General features: G+C 42.8%; 1 protein-coding gene and 1 long non-coding RNA gene across 3 annotated transcripts in view; one reads left to right on the forward strand and one right to left on the reverse strand.

Moving 5' to 3' along the window:
* Positions 1-14,332, reverse strand: part of LOC122786714 — a 29,849-nt gene that overhangs the window by 14,262 nt on the left and 1,255 nt on the right. The window lies entirely within an intron of this gene.
* The window catches only part of col5a2a (collagen, type V, alpha 2a), a 34,483-nt gene that overhangs the window by 469 nt on the left and 19,682 nt on the right, over positions 1-14,332 (forward strand). The window lies entirely within an intron of this gene.

Below are 14,332 nucleotides of genomic sequence, written 5' to 3' on the forward strand. Positions count from 1 at the left end.
AGTGAGTTTTCCCTGTACCTGGCTTGAATTTGCTGGTTTGGAAACTGTTCAGTATATCAGTGTGGATCATGTCCAGTGAAGTTACATCACGGTTGGTCATGTTTGAGTCTGTGGAGCACAGAGAACATTCAAAAGAGACGAGCACAGATTTACTGTGGATTATCTGTTATTGGTTGAGTGTTGGGAGATCTGTCATGAGTGATGTCACCATCAGGCACTGGAAATGTGCGGAGGAAGGGAACCGAACACCGTGCTGCGGTCTCACATGCACCCCAGCATCGCTTCACCACTTTGGAACATTCGTTAAGTGTTACCACCTCCCCCTCCATTTCCACTACATTGTACATCTGCAAAAATCATTCCAGCGCTGGCCTCACGCGCCACTGAGGGAACACAGACTGCATGTTAATTCATGGCAAATGTGAGGCGACGCGAGAAGCAGTGATGCTGTGTCTGGGAGCACAAACGCGGCTGTTGGTGTCTTAAGGTGGAAACTCCGACAGCTGGAACACCTGAGCGCTCTTGTTTTACTTGAACTGTGCTTCCTCCGTCATTCTTTTTCCAACTGGAGCATTTCATGCCCTGGGTTTTTTTTCTTCTTCTAATGTATGAAGTAATGGACCTCACTGAGCACTGGAAAGTTCATTTGATGGGGCCCCTGATGCAGTTTAGCATTCAGGCACTGCAGCACAGACAGTCTTGTTTATTACTTTAAGCCGTGTCATTCCCCCTGGATAGTTTCATTTTTCTTTTTTTCTTTTTTATTAAATCATTAACGTTCAATTCCTCAATGTACAGACATTTGTACAGGGGCCAGAAATAGCACCCCCCTCTGGTGAGTGAAGCACAGAGCCCAAAACATGTCTCACACTCTTAATGCACATTTAAACTGCGCTGAATATACATCATTTAACACCAATATTGCCATTAAAGGAGTCGGGAAGCACATGACCGTGAAACAAGATACCACAATCTATGTATGTAGCTTTGTTCTGTTCTGACACGACCAGCATGGAAGGCTGTGAATCCGTTTGTTTGAAGCAGTAGAGGAACTCTCTCTCTGTCTCTCTGTCTCTCTGTCTCTCTCTCTCTCTGTCTCTCTGTCTCTCTCTCTCTCTGTCTCTCTGTCCATATTTGTTCACGTGAAACAGCGCAGGCTTCCTTCCAAGGAACAGCGGCGGTTGAAGTGAATTCATTTCGACCAAATAAAAACTGTGGAAAGTTGGTGGGTTTGTGTAGCTGAGGGGAAAATGTGGTTCACCAGCCTTTCAAAGACAATGCACGTGTGTGTGGGTGCAGTCACGTTCGTATGGAACGCTTTTTGATGTGCAGGAGTCGGACGGTGCGGTTTTTGACCAAGAAATCTTTTATTTGTCACAGTGTTTGTGCTAACAATTAGTGTAGCTGTGCTTGTTGATATAGGATGCAGTAAGAGGAGCTGGACACATCTAAAACCATCCCTAAAAGCCAGTATTAGCCTCATTCATTACAAGTTTTATATAGAAATGTGCAACCTCAGATTGAGTATTGCTTGGAAGAATTGTTTCATCCTGTTCAGAAATCACAAAAGGTTTTTGGAAAGATTTTCAAAGCAGTTGAGGGGGGGGTGACCAAATATGCGGCCTTAAGACTGAAAAAACATGTTTAAAGTAAATGCTGCACATTCGGCTCAATGCACTTTTACGGCGCGCCCGATGAAAGCCATATGTCTGTGCACATGTGCAGCGACTTTGCTTTTGCAGAGGAGAGCGTCGGACAGTGAGATCAAGGAGTGGAGCAGGCTTAAATGGAAACTGTGACGCCGCCACAGATTACGGGATAAAAAAAATGACCTCATACAACGTGCAACCTGGAGTGTGTTAGGAGTAGCAGAGGTGTTCAAAGTACGTTTGCAGTACGGATTTGAGGGATATGAACGCGGAAAAGAAACAGCAACAGACTCGAATAACAGAAAAAGGGGCTGGGTGCCTAGAGCTTAGTCTGTGTGTGTGTGTGTGTGTGAGAGAGAGAGGGAGTTTAAGCGCTTTTCCTCCCAGATGCTGACATAGCCATAAAACATCTTCAAAGATGCCACTTAGCGCCTTATATGAAAGAGACTGAAACACCCCGTCTTTGTGAAACCAGTGGCTGACTTCTTGTTTGTCGGCTGAACGACACTTTGTCCCGTGTCCCGCGGGTTTCGTGATCAAGCTGTTCATCAACTCGAAAACCGTTCTCCCACAACGGGAGAAACGCCGCAGCCAAAACGCCACAAAAGAAATCTCCTATTCCAAATCAACTCCAAAATCTACATTAGGTCACTCTCTCCTCCAAATTGCTTCCAGTTGTTGTTGCCACATCACTCACACTGCATAAAGTGCTGTTTTCTAGCAAAGCTGAGATGTACAAACATGTGAATTCAACCAGGTCCACAGATGGCTTTGATTGGAAACACATGCTGCATTTTTGAGCTATGACTTGATTACACGCCTCTTTTCTTCCACAGTTTAGAGGGCTGCGCTGTGGAGAGTGTACGTCGTCTCAAAATGGAGGATGACTATGTTGGATGATTTGTCGGATAGGGTACAGAGTGTGTGTGTGTGAGTGTGGCACAGAGTTTGGAGCAGCTTGTGCTTGTGAGCTCCATGGGAACTCCTTATAAACCAATTTATTGCAGTCAGCAAATGGAGGCGTGGGATGAGGGGATCACTTCCAGATGTTAAAATAGTTGCTTTGGCAGTATTTGGAAAATATTTTTTCTCTCAAAAAAAAAATGGTGTAAGCATTACAGATAATTGGAAGGGTAGAATGGCCGATGTAAGACAGAACCTGTCAATATTACTTTAACGTGACTGGGTCGCGGGTAGATCGTGCTTTACCTAAACAGCGCGTGAGCGGCTTTGTCTTTGGACTGAACACCTCCACAGGTTCAAGTTAAAGTAACTATTTGTTCAAAAGCCATGCAATTATGGCTCCTCCTGTAAGGTTTTCCCACTGCCTGATTGGCACCTAGTCACCAGTGTCCCCTGTGATTCTCTCATCCTGTCCATGTGGGAGGATGACAGGGCGACGTAAACACAGAAAGCTTTTCAGAGTGCTATTGACTGTTATTGTCCCCATTCTGTTCCGATTTAAAACGTGCCAGTGCTGCTGCAGCGCAACCACGAGGCCCCATGTGACATGATATCATCAGATAGATGAGGTTAATTGCAGTAGCATGACTGGCTGTGATTGAAGGAGCTACTCAGCCTACTGGGTTGCCAGGTCAGTGGAAGGTGGGATGTAAACAATGCAGTGTAGCATGGATGACGCTACATTGGTAACTGTGTGTCGTAAATGGAAGACATGGATCTTCAGCTTTTTATCGAAGCCATATTTCTGTGAAACACTGATCTGGTTGAACACTAGATTAATATTTTTTTGATGAGTTTATGAGTTGCTTTTCAAAGGTGGCTAACAAAAAGCAGCATTCCAACCTGGAGATGTTGGAGGGCTAGTGGTGCTATTTGTAGTTGTGTATTATGGGAAATGTAGGATTCACCAGTGTTTTTTTAAGCTTGACTGACTCCTAATCTGTACCCTCACCTTTGACCCCTCTCTGTTGAAGGGACTCTACACCACAGTATCGAATTGCTGAAATCAATTACGCTAATGATAGCTAGTAGTTATGTGATGCAGACATACACTATAACACTTGACAATTAAAAAAAAATTAAGAAAAAAAAGTCATATTCTCCATCCCTGGATGCCAGGAAAACATCCATGACTGTCATGTCACTGTTTCTGAGAAGTAAGCCCTCGCTCGCGCAGTGAAGTTCGCCTCAGCAGTGAGTGTTTGAACAGCTGCCTGTGGTTGTTCCAGGAGATCGGGATGACTTTTGCCCTCGGCAGCTCTCCGCAGGCTGGCAGGTCTGAGTGTAATACGGCACTCCCCTCGTCCATGTTCTGTCTCTCTGTCTCTCCCCTGGTGACAATTTCAAAGAGTGCTACGATTCCTTTCAATCTTCCAGTTTTACGAGGAGTAAAACGTCCCATCTGGGAACCGTTTTCTACCTGCGGTGAAGTGTTTTAGGTCAGGTAATAAAAAATTAGATCCATAGTCAGTAATTACATGCGATTGTCATAATAGGAGATTATGTGTGCGCAAGTCTTTAGCGTTCCCCTCCCTCCTCCATACATCACCTCATGAACGTATTTGGTATTTATTCACTGTCAAACAGCCTCAGAGGTTTGAGGAGTTCTGGCTCCACATAGGAACAAAGTGTTGTGGGACGCTGGAAAACTTTCACCTAGATTTATTGTCAAAATCCCGAGACTGAGGCCACATCCGTACCACAAGGTTTTTATTTGAAAACAGCACTTTCTGATCTGTGTCCAGACAAGCATGTCAGCTATGTATCAATCAGCGTGTGCCGGTGTAAACAGGAAGCAGATTCTTTTCTTCTTCTGCTGCAGAAGAAGGAATTTCTTTTACGCCACTGACAAAGAGATGAAACATAAAGTAAGTGTTATTGGAACCTGGAATCGGGGTATTTGTGTCATCATTTTTTGTTGACACTAACAATATAGAGCAATCTGACATCAGCTTTAAATTTCCCAAGTAAATTGCACCAATATTTGTACATTTTAGCATTCTGAGGGGTCATATTACCTCATAAAAAGCGGAATATTACTGTCAGTCAGATATTCAAACACTCCTCCTCACGCTTACGTTCAAGTACCACATAATGGTGACTGTCGGCCATAATTGCAGGTTGCGGTCCAGCCTAAATTCTACGTTGCAGCTCGGTCGTATATGTACAACATGAGTTACACGGGTGTTGGTGGGTGACGAGGGTTAGCAATGTGGTCCAAGATATGTTTAGGCCCTTAACAACTTGTTGGACAGCTGATGGACTTAACAGTGAAATGTCTCATTTAAAGTTGCCTGGACGAAGTTTTGCAGTAGTTACTTATGATGCTCTTTATAATATCTAAATAATTGGTGACATGTCCATACCTTATGGTTGTTAAGTATTAAAGAAGTGACAAAATGAGTCATGTACCTCTGTACAAACATGGATATTTACTAGGAGACTCGTGTTCAGAGGAGGGAAAATATTCAGCGGGACACACAGTACTGGCATCTTTGGAGTGCAACGCTGCCAGATCTCATCAGAGGCGGTGATGTTTCTTGAAATGTCGTTTACAATCACGCTGGATGTGTGCAGATACGTGCACTTGTGTCAGAGAGCAATAAATCAGCAGGGATGAGAAGAATTGGGGAAAAAAGTAGAGCTATACGACTGTCGTGTTGCATAAACAGATGAAAATCTCCCCGAGAGCCTGGGTTTGATTTGTCCATCTAGGTTACCGTGTAAACATGACACAGCAAAACACAGCAATTCTTAATTCTAAGGTGATAATAAATAAATTGCATCATTTTCTGTTAATAAATTATACACACTAGACCTTTAAAGTCTGTTGCATCAGAATGCCATGGCTCGTTGTGGTTTCCATTTTAAACACGTCTAGTATAGGAAAAGAGAGTCATTGAGCACAAAGAAGGATGCATTATTGGAACACAATGTGAGTCTGTGCTGCCCTGTCCACCCGCTGACTGCAGTGTCCGCCGCTCTGTCCCCGAACAGACGCTCCTCACATTGACTCAGACCGAGGAGATGTGGAAATGTCTGCTTGTAGCCGGTGATTAATAGCTACCATTCAACCGCGATGATTTCACCAAATGGGTGAAACTGCTACCGCGGAGCAGCGTTCAAGACAAGCGGCACCTCGGATGATTTAGTTTTGAATAAATGGCCTTTACTCAACTTCAAATACTGGCACTTTGAGCTTATGTGAATATACACAAATGAAAGTGAAGCCACAATTTGTTTCTGTAAAGAAACAGAATCCAAGAAAGCAACCTTGCACTTCTGTGGTGTATAGACATTTTTACTTTATACATTATGTCGTGTTGTGTTGGGCTAAGATGGAGCTCTGAGCGCAGGCTTCGACTCTCGATTTCGAATTAATCGTCACGGCTCAGTGCTTCCAAAGGTGTAATCTGATTGATTTGAGTCATGAAAGACATGATAGATTCATCAGAGGAGGAGGAACACAGGGATGTGAGAGAAAGGAGGAGGAGAAGGACAGAGAGGAGTCCAGGCAGGAACAGTGGATAAGAGCTGGAATCTGCAGCGTGGGTTAAACTGAGTGGTGACAGTGTCAACGGGTGTGGAAAAAGCAGAGATGAGGGAAGCCCAGAGGGCTGTTTGTTACATGGCTGTAAGGGGAAAGCACCTCTGAGTCTGTAAATGACAACAGATTGGTCCCAATCCAGCACAGGAAGTCATGTCGAGCAGGAATTTCCCCTGAAAGTCGACATGTTTTAGCTCTGGTTGCTTTCGTCAAATGATCAGACGGAAGAGCGATCACACACAGCATTTAAATAAAATATGACTTCCTGTTGCTTTTCCTGCAGCCATCAATGAATAAAATAGGGTTCTAGACTCAAATGAAAAGAAGTATGTGCTGTTCCCAGAGTCCCAGCAGTGACAGCTCTTTGTGTATAAAATACAGAAACATGTTCACTTTGCTTTTTCGTTTTTGTAAGGATGGGAATTGGGTCATCTGTTGTTGATTTCATATGCTCGCTAGAATTGAAGAATCTGCCTTTGGGAGGACATTTCTGAGGCTCACGCAGCACAGGCAGCTGCTGATGACATGTCGAATAAAGTATGCAGCTGTTGCTGATAGAGGGGAGGAGCTACAGCAAACAAACCTAAACCGACCTGCCAAGAAATCACCCCCTGCTGATGACACTGTGAGAATGCACAGTCAAAGAGTGGTTAAAGTTGAGTTTAGTCATGTCAATACGGGGATTCTTTAGGGGCTTATACTCTACGTGTTGTTCTATGACACATTTGCTGTTTAGTTTGCTTTTCATCCAGGGAAGTAAAGGTCGTGTAAACTGCTAAACTCTCCTGCACCAAAGTCCATAGAAAAAAAGCAGCATTTTTAGCTCACGTGGACATGGGAGTTGCTGGTCTACTGCTGCCATGTTTGCTCAATGTTTGTCTCTTGGGCAATTCCTTACAAAAAGATCTCAAACATTATAGTCACAAAATGACACATTTGAACTTACTGAGGGAGGAATCAGTGCATCAACAACTCCCGTGCGCCTTGATGTAAAATGGACTTTGGTTTGGGAGTGAGCCGTCTATAAACGTCAAACTTCCTGACTAACTCGATGATAAAGAGGTGAACGTACTCTTGCAATATCATAGACTTTAAAGCAGGCATAGATTTTAGTGGGTGAGCTTTTTATTGCTAGAAGTGTCTCGACATCTGCTTTTCATTGTGAGCCCGCTGGCAGCCATCGGTGCAGTGACTGTGTGCTTCCAAGTCTCAGGCTGGCTCTCGGTACCTCGTACAGCCACATATCCAAAAAAACTGAACAATGTCTTTGTGTAATTTCACTATTTCTAGACTAAACAAGGTATATCTCTCTGCTTTTGTTATGTAAATATCCATATACAGATGTTTGTGGTAGGCCGATATGAGTATACATTTGCCAGGCTCCACTTCTCTGATAAAAGAACTTCTCTTTGTGTGTTTTTTTGGGAGAAAACTGATTTTTTTTAAATGTGTAATTAAATTATATAAAAACCTCTCCTTGTGTGGGAGTTTATATGCAACATAGCAAAAAACAGTCTCTTTTGGGAGGACATTTCATGAGTGATTATTTGACACTTAAGTCCAGGACTCTAATGAATACGATGATATAAAAATTGTTTTTTTATTATTGCAGTGTGGTTTTTTTGGTCAGTCTATTTGAATTAGATGAAATATTTTGGAGGATGTTAGAGGTTATAGCCCCAAAAAAGAAATTATTCAAATGTGGTGGTGATCAAAATATGGATCAAGATTAAGGATTTTAAAAAACCAACCCTTGTGAGAAAGGGGATTACGGATACTGTGGGAAACTGGCCCGCCGTGGTAAAGGTCTGTGCTCCTCTATTTTTTTTAGTTCACGTTATGGACCATATAACTACTCTATGGTCTCTCCAAGTAGTTTAGATCCTGGACTGGACTTTACTGATACTGATCTTGGGATTTAATTGAGCAAATATGAAACAGATTCATCCTTTAGCTCAGTGTTCCAAAAACATAAACACAAACAAAGTGAGATCCAGACATCAAAGCCAATGTAAAATTGTCAGCGCTCCCTAGTGGACAAATGATGTAATAGAGATAGTCTTGACAGTATATCTGCGCTGCAGTTTCCTCTTTAAACTTTATACCAGTTGTGTGTGTCTTTGATCGTTTTCAGTGAGTTCCAAAAACAAGTAACCTTTGTTAAAGAGTTCCCTGCGGCCATTTCTTCACTGAATCCATCGACAGTGCACTACATCCGACCTTGTCACCTCTGTTGCCAGCATTTCAGGCTGCAACAAACTTCAGGGGCTTCATACAGCAATAAAGGGAAAGGGATAAATTCTGAGTGTCCCCCCCCGGGGCCTTCAGTCAGAGTGATGTCACCACAGGAATGGGGCCCCCCACAGTTTCCGGGCTCTCTCCTTTCTCTCTTGCTATGGTCAGTTATCTAAGCAGGATTAAGCACAGCTGATACTGGCTACAGATCAGTAGATCCTCTGCTCTGAGACTGAGTCTCCAAAATAATGAATAATCCCTTGTTACCTTTTTGTTTGTACCTGCAGAAAGAGACGCTGCGAACTCACTATGTGTTTTCAGCTCAGTAAAAATAGATAAAGCATCTAATAATAAAAGCAGAAGAGTTGATGGAGTTCACCTGGACTTGAGTCATGGTTTCCATTTAAAAGATGACACTGGATTTGTCCCAGATTGAGCACATCTCAGAGTGTTTGGACACCGTTTTCTTTAACTGATTCAATCACCGCTAACAAAGGCTTCTCTCCATAACCCTGGCTTTGTGCTTGAGTTTCGGGGACTGCTGTGAAAATTGCATTTTCTGTAAAATCACATCATGTTACTCTTCAAACAAGACAGTCTTCCAGGACTGTTTCTGGATGAACCAAGGAGCAATTTTACGCATTGGAGAACTGTTGCAGGCTGTGATGGCATCAGGCCCTTTATCCACTTACTTAGCCTCAAACCCCATTTCACTAAGAGGTTAGGGAACATTGAGGAATGATTAAAACCCTTTACGAAATAATGTAGATTAAGTTAAGGGGAGGGGTGGGGGTGTGTACCGTGGCATAAACATGTGATCTAGTTAGTCCTCTTGACGACCAAATGCAAATATAAATAGTGTCAGTGTGCAGTCCAGCGAAAATGTAAATGTTTATAGAAAACATCCTCATGTGCTGGTGTCACGGCCACACAGCTGCATCATCTCTCTGAGCTTTTAGCGTAACAAAATGGAGGCGCAGACATAATGACTGTGTTAAAGTGTGGGGGGGGGGTCGAGAGAGAAATACACACAAATATAGAGGAAAAGAGAAGAAAAGGGAGGAGCAAGAGGCTAAAGGATGAAGGACTGAAGGATGGAAGAGCAGCCATCTGCTTTAAAGAGAGAGAGTCAGGCAGCGTCTGTAAACTGCTGCAGCGCTGAGGTCAGACAAAATGTGGAGGCAATAAATCTCCTTGCCTTTGGGGTTTTTCTCCTCACCAACACTGGACACCTCATAAAACAACTCCGAGTCCCTCCCCACTTTAGGAATGACAGTGGACGATCATGTGCGTCCCATCATTTGTCTCGGGGGTGTTTTTAAAAAAAAAGGTGGATCAGTTGTTTGAATCTAAGTTTTGGGCCGTGTACTTTCTAGTCTAGTGAAGACAATAAATAAATAAATAAATAAATAAATAAATAAATACATCCCTAGGCTATGGGAAAACATCCTTCAGACCTATAACTCTTTACATAAAATCACATGGCACAGCAGCCTCAGGGATTTCATGATTAACATCATAAAACAAAGCTATGTTGCAGCATCTGTACATATTTTTTTTTGGGGTATAATATATAATACAGGTTGTGACATATGTTATTATGTGGACATAAAAACATTAACGCTGATGCCACTCTACTCTCGTCTCGTCTAACTTTCATATCTCACTCTATCTCGGCCGTGTTTTCATCGTGCAGCGAGAACACACTGTGCCGGGGACGAGTTTCCTCTCTCCAGTTTGTCTGTGAACAGAATCACAGTTTATCTTTCACATCTGGCCGTGTGCTCAGTTGATGTAAAACACCAGGGAGCGCCGAGCGCTTGTATACATTAGCGCTCCGCTCGGGTAAACTGGAATGTTCGACGTGAGCCATTTGTCTTTGTACATCATGTGATGTTGTTTGTTCGCAGTAACGCATTTGACAGATATCTTGAGAGACTTTGAAATGCACATAAAAAAACAGTGATTAAGGCACTGTGGTCGACACACGAACAAAAACCTTCACCTGCCCGTTTGCAGTTTGTGTTTTCATGTGAATTCCTGTTTGAAGTATGTGTACTTAACTGTAGATGCATTCTTGTAAAATATCAGGGGTTCACATTCACGTAATCATAGAGATGATGATTTACTGCACAAGCGGGGACGTTTCTTGTCTTTTTGCAGAGATATTTCTTCACCATATGTGATGCAGGAAGAGCAGAAGGGAAAAAATGGAAAGCTATAACAAAACATCTTATGTGGCTTTTAAATGATCTGAAAAAAAGGCACAGATTTGAGTCAAAAAACGCAAACCAGATGAAAAATCCTCAAGAAGACACTGAAACATGTTCGGCACTGAAACCGTGGGTGGACCGCGTCTCTGTGGATTCATGCCTGAGCAGAGAACCTGCCCTGATCCTGACCTCAGCGAGAGCTTCAGGCTGGGCCAAAGAGGGTCTGACCTTTGACATTAATGTTGACTGTAAAGCCGGTCACATTTGAGCAAAACAGCAGCTCTCTCATTACAGCATATTATTATATTTTAGAACATTTAGCCATCTGTCCTGCAGTGTCACCGTTGATGTGAAGACACAGAACCCTCTGTAGTTACTGTTGCTAGGTGTGTTTCAGTGAACCTGTTTTTTATGTACATTTTCGTTTTGCATGTATACAAAAAAAAAATGAATTGAAAGGGTTTAGGGTTCAGGGAGGTGGAAAAAAACTGCATATTGATGAATTCAAACAGATTTAGTGAATAAAGCGCGACGTTTAGAAATCATGTGACTGAAACGTGGTGGATAAGAGGATGTTTGGGTGGACTGATGAGGAAACCACAATACAGTATTCCTCCACTTATTACAAGAACCGAATATCAGCTACTCAAGAGTGGTGCTCTTGAGTTGACCTCATTTGCACCACATTCTGCTTATGTTATTGAACTAACCCCCAAATCTACTGCTATTTTAAGATATTTTAAGCAACTTTTGGGAAATATCCTTGAACTTTTGCAATACATTTCAATAGAAAACAGGTTAATTCCAGTGATGCTTGAGCATATAGGTCCTTAAGAGCTTTAAAATGAACAATAGCTTTACCTTTAATATGGACTTAAGGCAAGAACCTGGCTTTACAGAGGCCACTAACTTGTACCGCCATGTTTCTACAGTAGCCCTAAAAGGACAAATACTAATGACGTACTTTCTGGTGTGTGAAGGCCACACTGCAGATCTCACCATTAGTTGTCACTGTTTGTAACTCACTGGACCTTTAATGGAAGTTTATCTTCAGGTATGCGTAGCAGACAACTCCCTGGGGCCCTGACCTAAGAGGAGTCACCAAAAAGAGCATGAGAACCTACTTAAATGTTACAGCGAGACCCAACGTCCCCTTATTTGCATTGGTATTTTTGCAGGTTTGTATCAAATCCAAGGCAAAGGAAAGTAAAGAGTTCATTGGCAGAGACAGAGAGAGTGGAGGGGAGGTTGGAGGGTGGATAGTGGTGGTGGTGGTGGTGGTGGTGGTGGGGGCTGTAATTGAGCAGGACCACAGTCCTCATGTGATGGGAATAACTCATAACTGCGGTTGCCTCTTTAAAGGAAGACCCATTAGAGATGGGGTCTGTTGCTGGAAAGGCCTAGACATGCAATCAGCGAGCCACTTATTCATTTCAACTTTCCTGGCCTGAGAGTTCTGCCCCTCCCTCGAGATACTGAGCTTTTGTTTGTGACGAGCGTGTTCAAACTGGAGCGTGTTCTTTTTTAGATCTCAAGCCCCGACGACATTAGAGCAGCAAATCCTCCACGCCTCGGGGCGCTGAACACAAAGTATGCTTCATTTTCAACATATTAAAATCCTAATTTTAAAACCCGACACCGCAAGATGATTATCTCTGAAGCAAGACAGTGATGAGTTATTTAAGGCTTTGAGCTCATCAGGTAAACGCTTAATGTGATGTTGGTGCAGCAGTTGGTTTTCTGGACGGTATTATCAGTGGACCTGTCCCGTTGAGGTAATGGTCCTCTTACAGGGGGGCGGAAAGGGGTTTTGTTTGGCCAGGACACTGAGGGTCTTAGAGCAGCAGAGTGCAGCTGCCTCTCAGCAGCTGTAACTCATCTGCATCTGGATGAGAAATCGGGGTGTGCTCCTCACGGCATGAGCCATCTCAACCTCACACTGCTGTGAAGAAGTTGCTCAGAAGACGAATCGTGGGGTTCGAGTGTGGTCGTGGGCGCTATCGAGTACAATCAGTGTGGGGCATGCACTCGGTCGCACATGTCTTTAATTCTTTTTTTTCTCCCTCTTTTTCTTTGCGAAAGGAAATGAGAGATCCAGTTTAAACTGACTCATTGTTTCCATAAGGTCATTTACTAACCTCTCGACTTCTGGCTGCCATAGATTCTCCCCAAACACGCTATGTTATGAGTTTTTCCATATAAGCCAAGAGAAATACATAAACCAACCCCTTTTCTTTCTCTTTTTTTTTGTTTTTCATCCTTGCTACACATCTGCCATCTACATCACATTAACGGTCGAGGAGGTTTGCATGCTTTGTTATCTGGCTGGTGTCTGATGATGATGATGATGATGATGATGAGGTATAGACGAGACGCATGAGTCATGTTGAAGAGCTGCAGACTCCATGTTTTTAAAAACCAGGAGAGGAAACCGTCTGCCCTCTCGGCTGACTAGTGGAAAATCCAGATCAAGCAAAAAATGCCTTTTCACTGCTGTAACGATTCGACTGTGGCTCATTGGTGTCTGTGGAAAAGTGTGGAGACTGCAATGAATTAGCTGAGAGGAGGGGAAAAAGTGAGCGTCCCCCTCCTCCTCTTCCATCACCCCCTCAAGGCTTGTGGTGGGTTTTTTTTAAAGGCCGCTCCAAAAAAAACTACACTGCTCTTCCAGTAAATTTCAAAGTCAGTGTTTGACATCCCTCAAAACTGTTCTCCAGCTTTGTCTATAAGGAAAAGCAGAAAAGGAAAGCAGAGTGGTCTCACAGACGCTAGTTTTTCTAGAAAACACGAGTGAACTGTCGTCACAAGTGAAGGGGAATGAACTCATGTTCTGTGGACCATTGTTTCTCCTTTTAAAAGATACAACTCAGACGCTGCCATTGAAAAGGCAGAGATGAAGTACACACTGTCTATCTGCTTGAAGTCAGAGGCTCATTCTGTGTGTGAGTGAATGTGACGTCAAATTCAAAGGCAGATAATATACGAGGAGGAAGATTTCATGTATCTGTTGGTGTCTATAATACACATTTCTGTATTATTTATATGAAAATACCATATTCTTACTTACTTAGTCATCTAATAAAGAAAGAATAAGAAAAGAATACAGTATCACATGCAGCCATTCTTGTGAGATTAGATGTAATGAGCTGATTACACCGTGCAGCTGCTCGAGTTTCCCTTAATGAAAGGACGGCCATGTGATGTTTTTGTTTGGATGTCATTTATCACTCGTCCTCTGTTTACAGTGACTCTGCCTGATCTTGTACCAACAGTCTTTGCGTCTCTGTGTGTGAACGTGTTTGTTTCGGGCACTTTGTTGGGTTTTAACGAAGAGTTTTAAGACTCACTGGATTGTTGAGGGCATATTTCTTGGTCTGACACATGGTGTTTTCGCCAAATTTGAACATCTGCTGGAGTAAATTTAAATTGATATAAATAGCGTTTTTAGGAGCTGTTGGTGACTTTTTTATGACTGAACATGTGTTGTGCGTGCTATGTGCCGGTGTTTTTCCACGTATGACTCGCTATTATAATTGTTTTTAATACAATGTGTAGTCAATCAGCCTCTAAACAAGTGTAGTAGAAGAGTAGAAGGGACTTATAGTTTGAGTTTGACGTCAGAAACAAGCCAAATGAAAGCGATGAGCTCCACCATGGAGGTTATGTTTGTGTCTGTCTGTCTGTCTGTGCAGCATATGTAAAAAAAGAAGAAGCTAAGAACAGAT

The sequence above is a fragment of the Solea senegalensis genome, linkage group LG2, assembly GCF_019176455.1.
Source record: "Solea senegalensis isolate Sse05_10M linkage group LG2, IFAPA_SoseM_1, whole genome shotgun sequence".
Classification (NCBI taxonomy): Eukaryota; Metazoa; Chordata; class Actinopteri; order Pleuronectiformes; family Soleidae; genus Solea; species Solea senegalensis.